The sequence below is a fragment of the Bidens hawaiensis genome, unplaced genomic scaffold (genome assembly GCF_021521415.1).
Source record: "Bidens hawaiensis isolate Kalapana, Puna unplaced genomic scaffold, B.hawaiensis_p1.1 tig00071547_1, whole genome shotgun sequence".
Taxonomy (NCBI): domain Eukaryota; kingdom Viridiplantae; phylum Streptophyta; class Magnoliopsida; order Asterales; family Asteraceae; genus Bidens; species Bidens hawaiensis.
Genome location: NW_027502518.1, coordinates 1752 through 25340, shown reverse-complemented (window position 1 = coordinate 25340; position 23589 = coordinate 1752). Strand labels below are relative to the sequence as shown.

Genomic DNA, 23589 nt, shown 5'->3' with positions numbered 1-23589 from the left:
ATGGTTCGTCCTTTTCACTAACGAGGGTTAGTTTTTATCGTTAGATCCTGTCATGTGCACCTCATGTGAGGGCAGTTTAGTCTTTTTACCCCCTCAGGGGTTATTTATGTAATTGACTTAAAAATTTGGGCTTTTAATAAATAACAGTTTTTTTTCTTTTTAACCATCATCTTCTTCCAAATAATCATAACCCACCACAACCAAACACCACCCCCACCCATCATCATCATCATCATCCCATCCAACCTCCCACCACCACCGATAAAACCCACCTCCGTACCAATCGTCATCCCATCCAACCTCCCACCACCGACTCCACCCTTAAATCACAACACCACCGTTGACGGTAGGTTTGAAACGACGATGTTTTGTTGTTGGACGAAATCTAATAATAATACGAATAAGTCGACTTTCCGGATGAGAGATCTCAATTTCTTTTTCTGAAACAACGGCGTTTTGTCGGAGAATGAGTTGATGAGATCCGATTCGACGGTGGTTAGGGTTTTGAGTAACCCGACGACGTCGTTTTCGAGATGCACCGGCGCTTGGAAGGCATCTAGCGACGGCGAACGGCTCCGGCGTAAGGAGGAGAAGATGGCGGCCGATGCCATTGATGGGTTTTGTTCCAAGATTTGATTTTGAATATGGGTTTTGCTCAGAATTTAAAACGGTTGATGGGTTTTGTGTAGATCTTGATTTCGAATATGGGTTTTGCTCAGAATTTAAATCAGTTGATGGGTATTGCTCAGAATTTGATTTGGTTGATGGGTTTTGTGCAGAATCTTATTTTGGAGATGGGTTTTGAGCAGAATTTGAATTGGTTTATGGGTTTGTGATGAATTGGTTGAATATGGTGGTGGGAGGTTGGATGGGATGATGATGATGGATGGTGGCTGGTGTTTGGTTGTGGTGGATTATGATTATTTGGGGAAGAAGATGATGGTTAAAAAGGATTTTTTTTTATTTATTTAAAGCCCAAAATTTTAAGTCAATTACATAAATAACCCATGAGGGGGTAAAAAGACTAAATTGCCCTCACATGTGCACATGACTAGATTTAACGAGAAAAACTAACCCTCGTTAGTGAAAAGGACGAACCGTGCAACGTTTTTGAACGTAAAAAATGTTTTCTGTCATTAAATTTTCCAAAGGACGTCCATTGAAAAACTGTGCAAACATAAAGGACGTCTTTTGCCATTTTGTCTAAAAATAAATCCTTTTTATTATAAGTATTATATCTATTTGAAGTTGTGATAAATAATATTAAATATTTGTTTATAAAAATATTTGACCAATAGTTATTTTAGAATAATAAGATATATTTATATTAATTATGTATTTTATGTAACATCCTACTTTTATTATAATAAATAAATGAAATTTCGTTTATTCTATAAAGTGTCGCATGTCGGTTTAGATAAATAAACTATAAGATGATGGGCTTGGACTTTAAAAGATGGAATGAGAAATGGAATGAGCCTTAGGTTCATGGGCAAGAAGGGAGTATAAATACCTATTAAACCCTAAACCTTTCCATTTTTATCCATCTCTACACCATAGCCTACACTTTGGAAAACACACACAAAAACCATCCTTTAACCCGAGCCTAGATCCGTAGTCGAAAACCCGAGCTTGTTGGTGCTAGAACGTTGTGACGAACCAAACCTACATCAAGACCAACTCGTGTTCGTAAACCAACTCGTTGAAGGTATGTTTATAACGGGATCTTGTTCATTTAGGTTCATTTAGATTCGTTTAATAATCTTGGATATGAGTTTATGAGGTAAAAACGAATCCAACGAAACAAAACTCGCTGAAATTGATTAAAATTTGATGTGTTAATTGTCTATAAAGAAACCGCATGTATGTATGAACAAATCGCACCCTCTAAAACTCGATGTTTGAATGAATGGATGATTAGGGTTTGTTACCGCTGAAATTGCAAGCCCATTGGTACCAAAATCATGTTGTTTCATCATGATTTGAAGGGTTCATTGCAGATCTGGGGGTCTGTTGACCATTTATGTTCATATCGATTTTGACTTTGACCTCAGAGTCAAAGTCTCGATAAGGTTGATGCAATTCGTTATGATTAGATAACGAATTAGTTCACCATTTGTTAAGTTAAGATAACGAATCCAGTGATTCGTTATTCACCCATTCGCTATGTTCAAATAACGAACTAGGCTGTGTTCAGATGACGAATTAGGTTATGCTAAGATAACGAACCAGATAACGAATTAGGTGATTTGTTACTCACCAATTCGCTAAGTTTCGATAACTAATTAGACCACGAATCAAGTCATGTTCAGATAACAAATTGAATGACGAATCAGATGATAAGATGACGAATAAGGATAACGAATTAAGGAAGAAAACATAACGAATCAGAAGCAATTCGCAATAACGAATGAGTTAGAGAATAAAATAATAATTTAAAATCTTAACCCCAGCCAAGGGCTCTGCCCCTTGGATCCACGCTAGGGGCTGACGCCCCTAGAACCCCGCTGCCAGGGGCTCTGCCCCCGGACCCTCGTTCGTTGAGGGTAATAACTAAACTAGAAATACAATATGGATAGGATATATGTATTGACACAAATAATTAATGTATAGTTAGCCAAGATCAGTTAAGGAAAGGAATAACAATAAATGGAGAATGAAACAGGATTCAGGTGAGTTTCTAGCCCCTTTCCTTGTTATGTTTTCGAGGCTGTGTGCATACTCGATGTGATAGTTAATACACTTACCTTAAATGGTAAGTGTATTCAATGTATGATTTATGTGATAGATATTATGTTATGTATGTGAATGAAAGCTTGTCGGTATGTGAACGATCTTCGGATATTGCATGTATTGACAAGGGAGGTATGTATATGAAAGATGAATGTGTATGATATATATATGTACAACTTATGAATATGTATGAATGATTAAAGAAAGTATATGCATGTTACGGGTATGTAAGGACAATATGTACGAAGATGAAAAGGTAAGGGATCAGACCCTAATAATATCTGAGATAGAGAAGAAAGGGATCAGACCCTAATAATATCTGAGATAGAGAAGAAAAGAGGGATCAGACCCTAATAATATCCGAGGTAGAGAAGAAAAGGATCAGACCATAATAATATCTGAAATAGAAAATAAAGGGATCAGACCCTAATAATATCTGAGATAGACAAGGACAGAGGGATCAGACCCTAATAATATCCGAGATAGAATGGACAGTAATTATATAGTATGAAAGTATGTATGAATTATGTAATGAAAGTGAATTAGTAAAGTAATTATTATGTATCTTCGGATGCATAATGGAAGGTAAGTATATGTATTGTATGAAGTATGATTAACTAGAACTCACTCAGCGTAGCTGACTTTTAGTATACACGCATGTGAGTAGAATGAGACAACTGGCTTGAGCGGGGACACATGGCAGAAGAATAAGAGTCTGGCATCTGAAGACTCAGTTGTTTTTATGATTTGATGTTTAATTTGAAAGATAAGAATGTTTGATTTAGACAAGTTATGAATTAATATGTAATGTTCTATGAAAGTTTTGCATTCCGCGTAAAGTTTTAATTAACTCTGATATTTAGAAGTGCGTTTATGAGTAAATCCAACGTCCAATGTAGGGCACCGGGAACGGGGCCTTACAAGTTGGTATCAGAGCAAAGTTTGAGAGATTTAACCATCCTACATGCTTAGAATCGAACAGAGAATGGGATTAAAGAAAGAAAAGAAAGAAGATGCCAGTTCAAGAAAGACATGTGTCACTCAAGCAAGCTGAGTAAAAGTAAAGTATGTGATTAATTTCACATGTAAAGTAGAATGATATATGAATGCTAGCTTAATTGCTAGGGATAGGAGTATATGATAATATGAACTGTTTGATTGTCTAACTATTAGAAGTAGAACTAACACAAGTGGACTCACAAAGGGAAGTGTATAGGACACGGAGAGTAACGTGATCAGCTAATCACAGCTGGCCACTGTTATTTCCTGTTAGCCTTACTATCCTTATAATAAATAGTTCCTTGAGTGATGACGTTTGTGTTTTCCCTTCCAGAATACGATGGCTGGATCTAGGGCAGTTGTTGGAGCAGAAGGCCGCACAGGCCTCGTCGTGTCCAACAATCTTTGGTAGAAACAGCTTCCAACACGGGAGATGAAGGAAGCGTAGCTGGACGAAACCCAAGCAATAATGAAGGGTTTCAACTTGACCCTGCTGTTCAAGCTACCATTGCTCAAGCGGTAGCAGCTGCTGTGAAGAACTTGAATCCTGAAGGGTCTGCTGGAGGCCGTGAAAGAACCGCTGAAAGGGCGGAAGGAGATGGTAAAAAGGATGATGAGAGGGAGAAGGAGGAATCAAGTGTGGTTAAGTTGGTGAAAGTCGATGATAGGAAAAGAGGCCGAGGTGGGTGCAACTATAAGTCTTTCAAAGGTTGCGATCCACCAAAGATGACTGGTTTGGGAGATGCAATCGCTACTCTTCAATGGAAAACCACTATGGACAAGGTTATCCGTATTAGCGAGTGTCGTCCCGACCAAGCTGTGGATTATTCTACCGAATCCTTCGGTGATGAAGCAATGTATTGGTGGGAGTCGATTGAGCAGAGGAAGAGTCAAGAAGAGATTAAGGCAATAAGGTGGGAGGATCTGAAAAAGTTGGTAATAAAGAGGTTCTGTGCTGACGCCAAAGTTGAGAGGGCGGAGATGAAGTTCCTAAACTTGAAGGCAGGAAAGATGACACACCGTGAGTACACCACAGAGTTCAATTGAATGTCTAGGTTGGTGCCCGATATGGTTAACACTTAGGCTAAAAGGATCAAGTGCTATGTGAGAGGATTGCCACAGAATGCTCACATACTAGTCAGGGCGAATAAACCTGATACTTTTGACTCTTCTGTCGAGCTCGCGGAGATGGTTTATGAAGACCTGGCTGTGGATGATGTTGTGGTGGGAGAAGAGAAGAAGGATAAGAAACGGGTCGTTCCTGTTAAACGACCCGGTACTCAATTGTGGAACTCCAAGGATAAGAAGCAAAAAGGGTGGGAGAAGAGATCGTGCAAGACATGTGGAAAGATACATGGGGTGAGTGTAAGTGGAGTAAAGGATCGGATGTTTGTTATAAGTGTGGTAAGGCTCATGGTGGGGAATGCAGGATGGGATCGAATGCCTGTTATAAGTGTGGAAAATTGGGACATTATGCTCCTGATTGTACCGTAAAACCCGCATGCTACAAGTGTGGTAAGTCGGACCATTTTCCAAGGAATGCACCGATGGTGGAGCCAGAGGGAGTGGAAAGAATGATGCCGATCAGACTAGGCCGAGGACCAGAGCTTACATGTTAACCCTGGAACAAGCCAAGCAGATTCCAGATGTCGTCACATGTACGTTTCTACTAAACGGTGTTTCCGCTTCAGTATTACTTGATTCAGGTGCGAACAAAAGTTTCATAGCCACGCCATTTAGTAAATTAGCTAAAATGAAATGTTTCCGAGTGTCTGAAACTTTTATAGTAGAAACCGCTAGCGACACCTCGGTTAAAATAATGAGAATGGTTAAGGACTGTAAGATAGAGTTAGAGGGACATGAGTTCCCCGTTACTTTGTATGTTATGATCTTAGGAGGGTTCGATGTGGTTTTGGGAATGGATTGGTTATCTGAGTATAAAGCTCAGATAGTATGCAAGAGTAGGATAATAAGATTAAAGTCCTTGGATGGTAGTGCGGTGGCAGTCTATGGTGATAAGGAAAAATCTGGGCTTAATATCATTTCGATGATAAAAGCCAAGGGTTTGTAAGGCGAGGGTGTGGCACCTACCTGGTGTATGTTGTCAACGCTATGGCTGAGACGAAAGAAATAAATGATGTTCCAATCGTGCGCGATTACCCAGAAGTATTCCCTGGGGATCTTCCGGGGTTGCCACCGGAGCGAGAGATAGAATTCCAGATATATTAAGTACCAGAAGCCCAGCCTGTCGCGAAAGCACCTTACCGTCTAGCGCAGTCCGAGATGAAAGAATTGATGTCCCAACTGCAAGAACTCCTCGACAAAGGTTTTATTAGACCAAGTGTTTCCCCGTGGGGCGCACCAGTGTTATTTGTGAAGAAGAAGGATGGAAGTATGAGAATGTGCATAGATTATCGAGAGCTGAACAAGCTTACGGTAAAGAATAGATATCCTTTGCCAAGGATTGATGATCTGTTTGACCAACTACAAGGTTCAAGTTGGTTCAGATCAGGCTATCATCAATTAAAAGTAAAAGAGGAAGACATCCCTAAAACAACGTTTTGGACACGGTATGGACACTACGAGTTCCTCGTGATGTCATTTGGTCTAACAAATGCTCATGCAACATTTATGGATATGATGAATAGGGTGTGTCGGCCGATGTTGGATAAGTCAGTTATCGTCTTCATCGATGATATATTGATTTATTCAAAAAGCGAGTCTGATCATGCAGAGCATTTGAGAGAAGTATTGGAGACGCTGAAGAAAGAGAAGTTGTATGCTAAGTTTTCGAAATGCGCGTTCTGGTTGCGAGAAGTGCAATTCCTAGGTCACGTGATTAATCCTGAAGGGATTACTGTGGACCCAGCTAAGATTGAGGCGATAACGAATTGGAAGACTCCACAAAATCCGACTGATATACAAAGCTTCTTAGGGTTAGCTGGCTACTATAGGAGATTCATCGAAGGCTTCTTCAAGATAGCCGCACCGTTGACCGGTATGACCCGAAAGTCGGTAGTATTCAGTTGGGGTAAGTTAGAAGGAATTCATTGATCTTTCCATGTTTCTCATATGAGGAAATGTCTGGCGGATGACATGTCTCACGTGCCATTAATGAACATTGAGGTTGATGAACAGTTGAATTATATCAAGCAACCGATAGAGATTGTTGACCACAAGGAAAAGAAACTTCGCAACATGGTTATACCCCTAGTGAAAGTGATATGGAAGCATCGAAAAGGATCGGACGCTACATGGGAAATTGAGGAAGAGATGCGCAAGTTTTACCCGAATTCGTTTATGTAATGGTTAGGTTTCGGGGACGAAACCTCTTTAAGGAGGGAAGACTTGTAACATCCTACTTTTTATTATAATAAATAAATGAAACTTTGTTTATTCTATAAAGTGTCATGTGTCGGTTTAGAATGAGACAGCTGGCTTGAGCGGGGACACATGGCAGAAGAATAAGAGTCTGACATCTGAAGACTCAAGTTGTTTTTATGATTTGATGTTTAATTTGAAAGACAAGAATGTTTGATTAAGACAAGTTATGAATTAATATGTAATTTTTTTATGAAAGTTTTACATCCCGCGTAAAGTTTTAATTAACTATGATATTTAGAACTGCGTTTATGAGTAAATCCAACTTCCAATGTAGGGCACCGAGAACGGGGCCTTACATTTTAAACCAAAACCCTTTTTAAAACTTTAATGTTAAAACCTTTAACAATTTAATACTTAATATATATTCACACACACACATACACACAAGGATTATATGTATTAATAGAATGGTTTTAATTGATTTTTCCAAAAATAAATAAAAAAAACGGGCTAGGGGTGGCTCGAACTCGCGCCCCCAGCCAAGCAGACCCTTAACGCACACACTCTAGCCACTTGGCCAAGGGTGATAGTTGGTATAAACATGATAATGAATAATTATAAAGAGACAAACACAAAACCAGTTTGAACTATGAACCTTAACAAGATCAATCAACCAAAACGTTAATCCTTTGGCCAATTAACCTTGGGGTTATTGGAGAGGGTTTAAAGATGAACTGATCCATATAAAATATTACCTTCAAGGATGTAAAAGGAATGGTTAATTGGTAAGAACAGCCGACGAACCAGACAAGATCAAGAACGGGTATACTCGGATAATGAAAACTCAATTGAATAAGGGGGTCAGATAGGCGATGCATATAAGAGTGAATCTACGAGTTTAATTGAAATCTTATAATCTCTAAATGCTATATCTATAAACTACTAAAGACGATTCATAATAATAATCAATTCGTATCATATCGATCATGGTTTCCAAATTCACATCGTCGGTGAGGTCGAAAATAGGCAAGATGAAAGATTTTGATATCGATTCCCATAATACCTCAAATATTAAGGCACAAGATACAAAACATGTCACATGTTAAGGGTTTTGGGTCCAAATCATAGGTTTGGTATACGGGTTTAATGAAATTATAAGATTTGCTTAATAGTCCTTCAACTATGGGTGTGGATGCATATCAAGGTTAAACTATGGTTAAGGGTTAAAATTGTATATCTTCGATAGTTATTTTGATATATTGAATAAATAAAATAAATGAATTATAATAAAATAATAATATCTCGATAAACGCGATATTTTGTTGATTGAATTACCTGATTATAGAGACGGGTCGGATAACGGTTAACTAAACAATAAACGAAAAGATCCGAGTTGTTACAGTATTCCCTACTTTTGAGAATTTCGTCCTGAAATTAAAGAATACCAAAACAAAACCATTAAATTTTTTAGGAAAAGAAAATTTTAATATAATTTAAAACTCATCACAATACAAAACTTTGAATAGTCAAAACAACGCTCCAAGTGAAAATCCGATAATGACACTTATATATAGGATGTACCAGCGGCGTATCCACCATGTCCTTATCATTTCACATTTATATCGTTATCACAACCATTTTCAATTCTATATTATGACAAACAATTGTTCCTATTATGATTTCCATGTGAGGACTTGGATAATTACGTGTCGACTCGTAATTACTTAGATCGTTGGTAGGTCACATAACTCGTCCCATTGTGTGGGTCACAAACATTTGAAAGACATGATTTTGATAAAACAAAAGTTTTAAGAAGTATTAACATTAAAACTAGAAAATCACCGATGTATAAAATATTTCAAAAATTGTAGTAGACTTAAATGAAATAATGAAATTTCTAAATCATCGTTTAACGTAAAAGTATAAGTCTTGAAAATCTTAAAGGAATAACTCACTAAAAGTTGAGATTATAAAAATTGTTTGTGACGAATGAGAATTAGAAAATAAGATGCTATAATAACAATTCACTTAAATAAAAATAAACAGTATACATGAGATAAAATATGCAAATGATTAATAATTCAAACTGAAATAATTCAATGTCATAAAGAGTCGTTACAATCCATAATTGGGAAAAGACAAAATAAATTAAAATAGAATGAGGAGATTAGCAAAAGTCTTCAGAGTCCTTGAGTAACTTAGTTGATTTGAGTTGAAACACCTTATGGAGTTGAATTCGTAAGAGTTTGAGAAGTCGAGGTAGATTGGCTTGGAATTTCTTGGATAGGTTGAGCTTGAAGGGGTTGCATGATTGGAAATTGGTTAGAGTATGATTGGTAAACTTGAGCTTGCAGGTGTGGAGTTTGATAGAGTTGAGTTAGGTAAGGTTGATCTTGATTGATGAGAGGAGCTTGGAGGACATGGGTTTGATGGGTTTGAACTTGGTGAGCATGGGTAAAGTAGTAGGGTGCAGTCATAGCTTGATCTTGATGAGCATGGATAAGTTGAGGGTACATATTACGGAGATGATTTGGGTCTCAACAATGGTAGCAAGCACGGGTATTAGGAACACCGGGTTGAGCATGAGGGGTAGACTTTCGCAGGACAGTTTGTGCATTAGGCGTGACGCAACAAGTGTTAGAAAGGTGACCTTAACAATTGCATTGGGTGCATAGTCGGCATAGAGATTAGTAGGGTGATGACGGTTACATTTAGCACATAAAGGATGAGGTCCGACGTAGCTTCTTTTGTTTGGGGCATTTTGGTTAGGTGGAGGTTGGTCATTAGTTTGGTTAACGACATAGTTTTGGTGATTGGCCATACGATTGTTGTTGTGGTTGTTGTTGCGGTGATTGTTGTTGTTTGAAGCAGGCTTGGGTTTTGCTATAGCATTAGTGGATGAGTCAGTTTCGGTCTTGTCGGGGGTAGGTTTGGGATCCTTTCGGGACAAGGTTCCATCCCTAACATGATCGTCGGTGAAGGAAGCAGCTGGGTCCATAGCTCACCGATGGTTAATGGGTCACGAATCACCACGGCATCACGGAAAACAGTTGGTAAACCGCGAATGCATTTCCGAATGCCATGGTTCTCGGGGTTTACAAGGTGAGGTATGATACGGCTAAGCTCACGAAAGCGGTTGGAATAGGTGGAGTTATCCCCACCAATTTGCTTGAGCTCCCAAAATTTGGTTTCAAGCCTTTTCAGTTCATGTTCGGGGAAATACTCTTTCTTCATGGCCTCCTTGAGATCGTCCCAAGGCATGGCCACAACCAACTCAGTTCCTTGGTTGGTTTTGAAAGCATTTCACCAAGTGATAGCTCAATCCTCGAAAAAGCTCGAGGTAAACTTAGTCCTTTTGGCGTCTGGACATTCACAATGGATAAATACGTTCTCCGTATTCTCGAACCATTGTAGAAGTATGGTGGCATTTTCCTTACCATGAAATGAGGTAGGTTTGGCTATCAGGAAGTTCTTAAAGTCATAGTTGTTTGGAGCAGCAGACGTAGTAGAAGCATTCGAGTTGAGGCTTTGGATTTGGGTTACGATAGTGGGCATATCAGCAGCAAACTCTCTGGTGATCCTAGGATCCAGACGGCGGTCGTGAGAGCCAAATGAACGTTGATGACGACGGTGGTTTCTTAGTGAAGACATTATATGAGGAGTAAAGGTAAAAGATTGTAAGACAAGGGGTAAATTGTGTAAATATTTATGAGACGGCGTAAATCAATGCGATCAATGTGAGATATGATAAAAAAAAAGTTTGTTACTCAAAATGCAACATCATTCATTGATCTTTTTAATATTGTTGTACCAAAACAACTATTACAAGGACTTTGAATTGTTGTCCCTAACTAAATTTTTTTAGGTGCTTGTCGCTCCAGTGACGTGACACTTTCTTTCCTTCCATGTCATTGAGCTTGTAGGATCCTCCCCTATGAGCTTCTTTGATGACATAGGGACATTCCCATTTAGGTCCCAATTTTCCCGTGTCTGCTGGCCTCATTGTTTCTGAGGAGCAAGTCTCCGGATCTAAATACTTCCTTTCTTACTCTTGTGTTGTAGAAGGCTTCCAGCTTCTTTTTGTATACCACTTCCTCAATGGCAGCCTGCTCACGAGCTTCTTTCAGGAGATCCAGGTTAAAAAGAACCTCAGAGTCATTGGCTTCCTCATTTATGTTTCTCACCCTTCTTAAATTTATCCCAATTTCCGGGGGAATTACAACTTCTGAGCCAAATATGAGGCTATAGGGTGTTTTTCCATGACTTGTTTTCTCCGTGGTTCAAATAGCCCAAAGGACGCTCAGAAGCTCTTCCAACCAATTCTTGCCATACCTTCCCAATCTTGCCTTGATGCCTTCCACAATACTACGGATCATTCGTTCAACTTGGTCGTTATATTGGGGGTATGCTACTGAGCTAAACACTTGCTTGTTTGTAGCTCCTTGCACCAAAGGCTGAATGGGTTCTTAGAAAATTTCTTCCCATTATCTGTCACTATTTCACCCGGCATTCCATATCTAAAAATTATGTTTTCCCACACGAAGTTTATACCTGCTTCCCTTTGATGGAAGCTAGGTGCTTAACCTCTAGCCACTTGGTAAAATAGTCAACAACTTCTAGTAGGAACTTCACCTTCCCAGCTGCTTCGGGGAAAGGACCGACAATGTCCATTCCCCACTTGCGGAATGGGCAGGCAACAATGATGAGTGCCAGGTTGTGCTTCGGGTTTGTTTTGATGGGAGCATGGAACTGACAAGCTTCATATTTCTGGATGACTTCCGTGGAGTTCATGTGCATTGTTGGCCAATAGTATCCAAGGTTCATTAACCTTGTTACCACCGATCTTGGACCGGAACGTGTCCTGCAAATGCCTTCATGCAGTTCTCTCAAAAGATAATTACTCTGATATGGTCCCACACATCGTAGCAAGGGGCTCAAATATCCCTTCTTGTATATGACATCATTTTCTATGCCATATTGTTTAGCCTTAAGCTTGAGCTTCAGGGCTTCTCCTTAATTAGTGGGAAGCTTCCGTTCTTTGAGGAACTCAATTATGGGGGTCATCCAAGTGGTTTCCTCTTCATCAATGATGTGTTGTACCTCTAATTCCTTGATTGATGAGATCTTCAAAACTTCCACCAGTACCTTCTTTGTTAAGTGAGCGAAGGTCAGGGAATCCAACTTACTGAGGGCATCAGCTTGCTTGTTTCAATTTTTTGGATACTTGAGTTAAGCTACAACTTTTGAATTCTTTCATGAGTTCTTTAACCTTCTGCTTATACTTCAGGATCGAAGGTTCTCTTGCTATGAACTCGTTATTTACATGGCTTGCCACTAACCTTGAATCAACAAAGGCACTTAGTTCTTGAATCCTCATCACTTTTTCTAGGCGAAGCTCTGCGATTAAAGCTTCGTATTCAGCTTCATTGTTTATACAATGGAACTCTAGTCTGAGCGCATAAGTATATTTGGTTCCTTGGGTCCGTAGATGATAGACCAGCTCCGGAACCTTCTATACTCGAAGCTCTATCAGTGCAGAGTGTCTACTTTCCCAAGGGGATGGCAGGTTTACCTTCTTCCAGCTCTTTTACCTCCATAGGTTCATCTGATGTTTCAATTAGAAAGTCGGACAAACCTTGGGCCTTGATTTCCTTTCTAGGTTCATAAGCTATGTTGTGTTTACCTAATCCGATTGCCCATTTGGCTAGCCTTCCAGCTTTCCAAGATGGACCTTATAGGCTTGTCCATGACCACCTTCACTCGATGAGCTTAGAAGTATCTTCTTAGCCTTTTGGCTGTGTTAACTAGTGCTAAGATCAGCTTCTCGATGGGCGTGTAATTGAGCTTAGGTTCTTCCCTTCTTGCAGAAAGGTACATTGTAACTGTTTCTCCTTCTTGAGGTGCTGCCAGAGTAGGCAAGGAAGCTAGATGCTGCTTTAAGGCTAGGAAGGCAGCTTCTGCCCTAGTCCATTGAAAATCTTTTTTGTCATTACAATTCTTCAAAGTTTTAAATAAGGGTATAGATCTTTCTGCTGATTTTGAAGGAAACCGTTTAAGTGCAGCGATCTTACCATTAAGGCTCTGAACCTCCTTCTTTGTTTTTGGAGAGTGTGATTTAAGGAAAGCTTGTACCTTGGGTTAGATTTTATGATTTTTTTATCAATTACATGACCCAAGAATTTACCTTCTTCGAATCTAAATGAGCATTTGATTGGATTGAGCCTCATGTTGATGCTTATAAGATTTTGGAATGTTTCTTAAATGTCATTAAGGATGTCTTTCTCACATTTGCTTTTATGACCAAGTCGTCAACATAAGCTTCCGCGTTCTTCCCAATTTGGCTCGAAAATGTTGGTATGTAGCTACGGCATTCTTCAAGCCAAATGGCATCTTCTTGTAACAGAATATTCCTTTATCGGTGTGGAATGCGGTTTTATCCTCGTCATCAATCTTCATCATGATTTGGTGGTAGCTCTTGTAAGCATCTAGGAAGCATTTGTATTGAAAGCATGTAAGGGAATCTACCTTCCAGTCGATCTCAGGTAGGGGCTAGCTATTCTTGGGACAAGCTTTGTTAAGATCCCTAAAATCCACACACATTCGCCAAGATCCATCAAATTTTTTTAACCATAACTGGGTTAGATATCCAAGAATGATATCTTACCTCTCGGAGTATATCGGCTCTAACAAGCTTGTTTACCTCCTTGCAGGCAGCTAAGCTTCTTTCTGCATCCAAGATTCTTTTCTTTTGAGCGAATGGTTTATGTGTCGGTGAGATGTTCAAGGAATGTTCAGCATATTCCCTTGGAACCCTTTCATGTCATTTGGACACCAAGCAAAAACATCTTTACTTCTTTTTAATAAACTTATTAGCTTACTCATGGTCTGAGAGGGAAGCTTACTATTGACTTTGATAGTTTGTTTAGGGTAAGTTGGATTGATGCTTATTTCCTGGACAAGGTCATCTTCCATGTCTTCATTGAGCTCCCATGATTCTTCTGCAGCAGCTATGAGTAAAGCTTCTTGTGTTGGTACCATTGTAGCTATTCCTCCCTTGGTGGGGAATTTCATCATGCCATGGGCAGTGGATACTACTGCATCGAAAGTTGCAATTCCAGTTCTTCTGATGAGTATATTGTAGCTGGATAGGTACCTGGCCACTGTGAAGGTAAGCTTCTCAACTCGAGAGAGGTCTCCGTTTCTCAACCGAACATCTAAGGTGAGCTTTCCTAGGGGAACCGCCTTCACTCCTGTGAAACTTTTAAGAGAGTTGTTGGTTTTTTGGAGTTAATTCTTGATTTCTTGATGGAGATTTAGGAAGCATCTTTCATACATAACCTCTGTTGCTGCCCCACAGTCTATGTAAGTTCAATCTATAGGGAAGCTATTAAGCTCAGCTTCCACGATGACCAGAGTTATGACTTTGTTGTGAGGGTTGATCGGATGGAAGAATATGCTATGTTCGTTCCATGCATGTCTTCTTTGTCTTTTGCAAATCTGAATCATGTTTACTCCGAACACCTTCTTTCCGCCTCCCTTACCTTCTTTTGGATCTTTGAGTAGGTGAGCTAACTCACCATTATAAACGGCATCTTCAATAAACTTCTTTAATTGGAAACAATCATTGATGTTGTGCCCAATATCATTGTGAAAGGCACAAAACTTGCCCGCATCCCACTTGTTTGTTGGTTTAGACAACGGACGGGGAGGGAAAAATTGTGTTTTACCTCATCGGAGGCCAAAATCTCTTATGGAGTTTTAGTTATCATGGAGAAGATCAGCTTGTCCTTCTCTTGTGGCTTTTGGTTTCATGAAGGATGGCTTCTGTTATCTGACCTTCTATGCTTGTGGTACTTCTGAGGATGCTTCTCAACGAAGGACAGGAAATGAGACTTCATCCCTTCTGAGGGATAGCTTCTTCAATTTCTTTGGTCATGTTTCCTTGTTTCACGGTTGTCTAAGGCTTCCTCCCCCCGAAGGTAAGCTTCTGTTCTTTCAAAACCTTCTTTCATGGTTTCAGGAATTTTCTTGTGGAACCTTCTTACCAGCTTCTTGGCCTTTATGGCGTTCATGTAGCCGGATACATGCATCTTTTCTAAAGAAGCACTATAATTCAAGCATTCTTTTTTGTATCTATCCATGAAGACTCTAAGATCTCCGTGTCTTGATTTGTTGTAGAACAACTGCATCTTTGGTACACCTTACCTGTTGAGTGAAGTTGGTCAAGAAGCTTTGATACAGGTCATCAAAGGAAGGTATGCTTCTTGGTTGGATGGTGTTAAACCAAAGCCTAGCTGGTCCTACCAAAGTTTGCATAAACATGTGACAACATTCCACATTGTTCCACCTTTCCATGGTAGCTGCTTCAGTGAATATTTGTAGGCAGTCCTCGGGGTCTTTCGTTCCATCAAAGGTCTTCACATTAGCCGACATCTTGATCTTCGTTTGGGACAAAAAGTTTGCTATTTGTTCCAAGAAGCATGACAAGGTTGATGGCTTATATGGTTGGTTAGGTTCCAAGTGTGTCAAGTTGCCTATATCAGTGGTGATCATGGCTCGGAAGTTTCCTGTCCATGCTTGACCATATTGAGACATCATCAAGGTAGCCATCTAATGGTATTTCATACCGGGTAGCATGAAACCTGACTGTTGGTAAGCTTGAGGCATAGAGCATGTAGCTTCTACCATAGGTGCTATTATCATGCTTCTTGCCAAGGGTAATGACATTAAAGTTTCTGCCAGGGAAGTACTTGTCGGAGGAGGTACCAAATGGGTGAACTTTGAAGAAGCTGCTCCATAGTGAATTCTTCTGCTCCGTTTGGGGTTATGGGTGAAGCTGTGATGTTTACCATTTCTCGAGGGGAGCTTCTGCTTTCGTACTCCCCCATCTGCGAGCTGCTAGGTCCTTGAGTCTTTCTTCTTGAAAGAGAAGGTATACTCGTGTGCAGTGGACGAGGCATGGGGAAAGTGTGACCTCAGGTTCTTCATTATAATCTAACCTTATTCTTATCCCCTTAGCTCATTCTTCTTTAGCATAACTATTCATCAGCCCTCTATGCTGGAGGAAGTTCCGTTTAACACCCTCTGGCGTCATGTCTACTCTTTCCACCGGGAGAAGAAATTTACTTCTTGGGGAGAATGTTCCACTTCTAGACGAGGGTGGTGTTTGGAACTCAAAGGATTGTGATGACGTGGCCAAAGGCCTGCTCATTTCCGGTGATCTACCCAACATTTTCCTCCGGCGAGGAGTTGTTTTCCGGCCGATCATCATTTGTAGGAACACCTTGATTAAGATGATTCTTTTCAGCCATAAGAAGAAAATACTTAAGAACAATGGAGCTAAAGCTACTGGAATTGTTGTTCTAAGTAGCGGTAGCCCCACGGTGAGCGCCGGTTGTTGCGACAACGGATATAACACATAAAGAAAGTATGGCGGTTCAAGAGTATGATCTTATCGAAACTTCCTAACATGCTAAGAATCAAAGAAAACAAAACTGGTTAGTCTCACCATAGGAATGGGGCTCCTACGATCAAACTCCGCCGTGAGAATCAGTGATATGATACGAGAGGTATAATAGGAGTATGTAGAGAGAGTTTAGAGAGAATATGGTGAATGAGAATGAGAAAATACCATTGGTGAAATATTCTATTTTATAGACAGTTTAGAAGCTTTTCCAGGAAAGTTGAAGCTTCTAAAGTAGAAAAGGTCAGCTTTCCTTTCAGCTGGTGCAGACTTGGCAGATTCCATTTTCGTGTAACATGCACTCAGCTTTTATTTTGTCTTGTAGCTACTTTTATTTTATGGCAGGTGCCAGCTTTTGAACAATGATGACTTTTTCTGAAGTTACAATAGCATAAGCTACTTAGGAGACTTGCTGGGCAAGTGTCAAGCTTCCTCATCTGGAAGCCTATGCTTCCTCCTCTTTAGTTCATAAGCTTCCCTGCTTGTAAGCTATTTTTCTATTATTAAGTTTGTAGGTGGGTAAGGGTACCCACATCATCACCTCACAAGTTACTAATGTAGACTAGATTGTAATGGGTGATATTTTAATTTCATAAAACTTGACTGTAGCTTAGTGGACCTAAAATATTTTAACAAATATATAAATGAATGGAAACCAATGTATTTAAATGAACGAACCTTCACGAACATAAATGAGCAAACCAATCATGTGTTCATGTTTATTCGTTTAACTAAATGAACAAACAATGTTGTTCAGTTCGTTACAGAAAATAGTTTCCAGCCTAGTTTAAGCCTAACCTATCCTCTGGTCTCATTTTGTCAAACTCGTCTATGCAGAAGACACCGCCATCAGCTAACACCATGGCTCCTCCTTACAGATAAACTCACACTGAATCAAATTAATACATTTGAAAACTAAAATTAACTATCTATACTAATATACAAATAAATAAAAGAATCATGTTATAAAAAACTTACAGTTCTGTGATTAGGAATGACAGTAGCCGCCGTAAGCCCAATAGCAGATGAGCCTTTCCAGAAGTATAAACAGCTACCGGAGCCATCTTCTCAACAAACTTAAGAAACTACATACAAGACAATAATTGAATTAAGTTAATTACCTTGACTAGAATAAAAGAAAACAAATAAAATGGTCAAACATGTGATTTTGCAATAGATGGGTCACCAAAAAGCAAAACATTATTATCACCTCTTAATTTTACACCATCAGGCAAAGTGTATACAAATATAAAAAGTAAGCTACCAAATAATCAACCACAAACAACCAAATTTTAAGAATAATGTTTGACATTATATCTTCTTCGATCCTCCAAACAGAAGACACACAACAGCTTTTTAAACATCATCATGACCAAATATAGATGGAGCAAACTTGGAACAAATGTTTTCATATACATTGCAAACTTCTCAAACTCTTAAAACTGTAAAACAAAGTACAAAAACATGTTGACAAGCAATTAATATATTACAAAGTAAGAAACTTACATCTTCTTTAGTAAAACTTATAAGTCTACGAGTTGTTTCATTTGTTTATTCTATTCCTAAAAATCTTGTATATGGATGTCTAACTGCAACGGCTTAATGTACATGATCAGCAAGAATTGGAATGCATTACCTCTGGATTCTCCTCCCGCTTTAGTGTCTGCTGATAAACATACTTTCTTCTATCTGGAATCATAATCCATAGATCAATGGGGCATGGTGTTTCACCCATCTGCAATTACCAGTGCTGCATGATCACATGATTTCGGAACAATTGAACCACCCAGCCCCTTGGCGGAAAGGAAGAAGCTTCACCTTTTTACAATTCTTGGTAATCAACTTCTTAAATCTCCCAATGAGATTTCCAACAGACTCTCCTTGAACATGGTTGAACATGTTGAATTCTCCATTCAACATTTCCTTTCGGCTATTCCTCATTTCCAGATTGCCTTCAAATTTCTCAACCAGGGCATTCCAAAAGGCTTTTGTGTGACATTTGTCAGTATTGCGTATTTGTACTTGTATTCGTTAAATCGACCCGCTTTGTCGTTTCAACATATTCATTTTTGAAAGTTATGAATTTATATAAATTTTAATGATTTAAAGTTCGTTTAAGTTCACTTTATATTCATATTGTTCAATTAACGAAACTCCGAGCCTTAAAAGTTTATAAAATAATCAAGTTCCAACATATACGAGTGTAAAACATAAACAAACCAAAGATATTAAAGTATATAAAGTTTTTATGTAGTTATATATATATATTTATGAAGTTCAAGGTTCAAGGGTAAATAAAGTGTAAAAACAAAACATAAAAGTTTTGATAGTTCAAGGGTTTAAAGTGTACATTTATTTAAAAAATATAATAAAATATAATCCCAGCCCTCCCCCCTCTTCTTCGCCACATTTTTCCGGCGAAAGACCCGTCGGCGGCGGCACGATTTTCCGGCGACATTTAAAACAACCATTTTAACATCCGATTCTATATGTTAATGCATCCAAACTTCGTCTCCACTAATATTAAACATTAACAAACCATTTATTTCGTCATTAACGATATAATAAACTCTAATTTAACACCACTGGTCGGAATTATTATTAAATCGCAATAACTCGAATTAAACATGAACTGATCCAGTTGACAGTATAAGAAGGATCCTAATCATCGTCCAAACGTTCGGCAACCATTATATTATACAAATGAACCCTTGGTAACCACTAATTCGTTCACCCACATCCGATTCCGGCCAAGTCTAGTTCGTCACCAATCCGTAACCTTTAGAGGTAAATTTTATATGCATTAGTATTGTTTCAAACCGTTTAACAAAACCCCTAACATAAATCGGGCAAACATGGAACAGATTAAACGAATTGAACATCTAGGGTTAGAGGAAGAAGATGAAGTTGAAAATTAGTATATAATAATTAATTTCTATCTTATAACACAAAAATATGTTTGGTCCCGTGGTTAAATGGGTTTGCTGTGGTCATGAAGACCCCGGTTCAAAACCGGGTCACTACAGATCCAGTTTGTATTTTTTTACAAATCATTTTAATAGTTTTAACAAATCAAATATATGTTTATAAATCATTATAAATCAAACAAAATTATTTTAAGTTGAATAAAAAAAGTTTTAGATTATTTTTATCCTTTGCAATAAAAAACCCAAACTTTTACAAATCCTATACGTCGTTAAACTCGTAAAATATATATATATATATATATATATATATATATATATATGTATATATACATCATATAATATCGTTATTATTTTATAGAAACTAAACCGTCAAATGTTATACAAAAATATACCTATAACGCTTAAACACCGTAAACATTATATACAAATTTAATAGTAAACTCATAAATAATATTATAATAATAAATCGTTAAATCCGTTAAACTTAAACATTATTATACGTTAAAAGGTGTAAAAGTATATAACTATATATACAAACAATAATACATGAACTTTAAGACCGACATGTTTTTTTCCATTATTTAGTTAGTAATTATCGTGTTTATTATTTTAGCTCGCAAGATTCGATCCTTCGGTTTCATATAACGCGCTTTCAATTTCCTCTCCAAGTTGTCATCCAATTCCAAAGGTGAGTTTCTCACACCCTCTTTTTACCATTTTTAACTATTTTTGGGATAGCGTATATATCCTATCAACAATTCAATTTCTTTTATTTATTAATTAAAAACTACAATTCATTACATGGACTTGTGTGTTTACTTGTTACTTGCTCAAATATTACGTGCATGGATTTCTTCGATAACTATGATCATACGCCCCCCCCCCCTTGCACTCAGGATCATTGTTTCTAGCGGAAAAGAGACTCCGATCTAAGTACGTTGGTGCACAATACCAACTGGAAAAGACCTTCATTTATTTTTTACACTCATGGACCATTGATTCTAGTGTAAATAACCCATATGTGTTTTTCACAAGTTTTCATGGAATTGTATGGTTTTTATATATTATTTAAACTGTGTGAACTCACTAACTATTCAGTTAGTTGACTTATATATATATATATATATATATATATATATATATTCTACATGTATTTTCATTAGAAGATGAAATGACGAAGATACTAGAAGTTAGGTTATTTGATGTTACACCCCAACTTAGGGCCTAGGCGTGTGACCAATAGTTGGTACATGTTTTGTAAATATATCAGAGTTGCGGGTTTGTTGAGCGGAAGTTTAGAATAAAATATTCTTATAATTGAAAACTCGGGATTTAATACCCGTTTGATATTTCAAATACCTTTCATTAGAAAACATGATTCTTTATAATATTTTAATATAAAATATCTGAGCCATCAGATAGCATCTAATGACTAATTCTCCAATATTCTATCATGTTTTGCTTGTCTGTCCTAACCTTTCTGTTTTCCTGTAAAATGGTTAGAAAATACGTCATCACATAGCTGGTGAATGACGCTGACTCTTTATAAAAATCTTTTCAATACTTTGTGAAACCAACAGTAATACCTTTATGACTACTCATTAGGCACCCAACTACATTGGGATCAAATTACCCTAAGTACCTTGTACAATCAATTATATACACAATATCATTTTTCTGAACAGTCCCATAGACTTTCAGAGGCATGTTGATGATATGCATGGCCTCAGGGAAATGCCGAGTCACCATTTATGAATGGATCCAAACACATGTATACTCTTAATCAGAGTGTCCGTTTCTTATTATTGTAACACAAAGTTTTAAGGATTCGTAAATCCTATGAAAACATTCTGAATCTAAAAGAGTTTGTAAAAGGTTTGGGGCGTATTCACCTTTTATGTTTATAATCAGTTTCTGATACTGATTCCTGTTTTTTGATTCTGCTTCTTGTTTTGTTACCTAGGACCTGTATTACGAGAATAACCTTTTGTATAAATAACTAGAACATCGATCTAGCTTCAGACCTTTAGTCCGTTTTGTATAGCTTTAACCTTGATAAAAACATTTGTTTGTATAAAGCATTTTAACCTTTAGTCCTCTTGTTTATTTACCAATCATATACTATGTTTCTTCTTCAGGAAGAAACGTCTATACTGAGTTTCTTCTTCAAGAAGAAACATTAATTTAACTATATTCTTTGAATATTATATTTCTTAATAATAAAGAAATACTACTTTGATAATACTCTTCGTATGCTTATGTTTCTTAATCAAGAAGAAACTATACTTTGACTATAACCTTTGCTTAAGAAAAGTTATAGTATTCTTAATCGAAATCAAGGTTCGAGCTATATCCCCGACTATGGTCTAAGCCATTTATAAGAAAATAATAATAACTTAGGCCGAACCCCTACCTCGGACGGGTATTCGGAGTTCGATATTCCTAAGTTTATACGGGAAACACTTCTACTCTATATGCACGTTTATCGAGGCATTCTTGGTCAACCTTCTTTGGCACGCAAATCGTTGCAATGTGTAGGTGTCGCCGGATCGTGCACGTACTTCGAGGCGGAATGTCGGGTTACTTTTGGGTGGCACGCACTTCGAGGAAAACACCGGGTATTTGGCACGGATTACGAGGTAATAATTGTCGAGCTGGTGGCACGCAAAACGGTGCTTGTCACATAAAACGAGGTAAAGAGAGTGTAATTCTAGAGAGAGAGTGGATGTGTGTGTGAGAAATGAGTCCATGGCCTCCCCTTTTATAGCTGAAACTGAGTCCCATCGCGATACGTGATGGGCTCTTTTTTAAATGCGTAGCGTATCGCGACGCCCACTTTTCTGAGATCACACTATGTGTCGCCACGTGGCCTGACACATATGCCACGTGTCGCCACGTGGCCTGACACGTCGGCCATGTGTCACCTGGGTGTGACACGTGTCACTGAGTCATCACAGACCATCGCGATAAGCGATGGCCGTGTTCTTGGACTCATCGCGTATCGCGATGGGTCCCTGGATATCATTTTTCATTTTTAGTCCCTTTAGTAGCTTGTCATTTTTAGTGCGTAATAAAAGCACCACATTGCGTCCAACGCTCTTCGCCATCGTCCTCGACCGAGCCCGAGCGCGTGCGCGTCGGGTGCTTCGCACCCTCCGCTAGGACCACTTGGTGCATGCTAAGCATAAAAGAATATAACCATGGAAATTCTATCTCTTATAAAGAGCTTTCATTTCTTTACCACTTTTCATGTGGGATGGATTTCATATTCCTTATTTATACCCATGTGGAATGCTTTCACTTTCTTGCATCTTTCCATGTGGGATGGAGTTCCCTTTTATTATTTTCTTTATGTGAGAAAACTTAACTTAGGAAATATTTTTATTTCCTTAATTTTCTTATATTTCCTTATTTAATATTTTCTCATTACTTGTCTATATATTATTTTTGATCCCTCAACTTTCCTAAGTTGTCAAATTTAGATCGAAATTTTAGGGATGTTACATTTAAATAATAAACAAGAAGACATTTGCTTTGTTCCTTCTTCTATGTGTTTGTTCATTTGATAAACTTGTGTACTTGAGGTTTTGAATGAATTAATGATAACATTGTCACTTAATAGTGTCACATGTGTTTTGAACAATTTGTACGTCACACCCGGGCGTATTCCGCTTTAGCCGAGTATTACACTTTGGCAGTTGTGTTTTCTCTCAAGGTTTGAGCAATATCAGTAGATAGACACACACTCAACTCACCATAAGCCTTTTCATCTTCATGAATCAATTTCTTATCATCATCCACATAACCTTCAATAGGGATATCAACAGGTCCCGCATGTGTCATAGTTGTAGGCAGGCTTGTGAGGACCATTCTCAATGAATCCGAGGAGAGCAAAGTCGGTCATTCTTATGTAGTTCTTGAACCTCCATTTCAAATCATCAAAGTTAATTTCGAAAGACATTAACTTTGGAGGTTTTGTTGTGGTACCAGCCTCATTTCCAGCATTAGACAACTTTTCAACATCTCGAGATCGTTTACCTTTTTGTTGATCAACTTAGAAAACAAACAGCTTCTGTCCAGAAACCCTAAGTACAAACAAATAGAGTTAAGTTTAAACAAATCGAGTTTTAATTGAATAGAATC

General features: G+C 38.2%; 1 pseudogene; it reads right to left on the bottom strand.

The window, feature by feature from the left end:
* LOC143605810 (DNA replication licensing factor MCM5-like) overlaps positions 1-23289 on the bottom strand; it is a 34479-nt pseudogene extending 11190 nt beyond the window's left edge.
* Between the last annotated feature and the right edge of the window lie 300 nt (positions 23290-23589).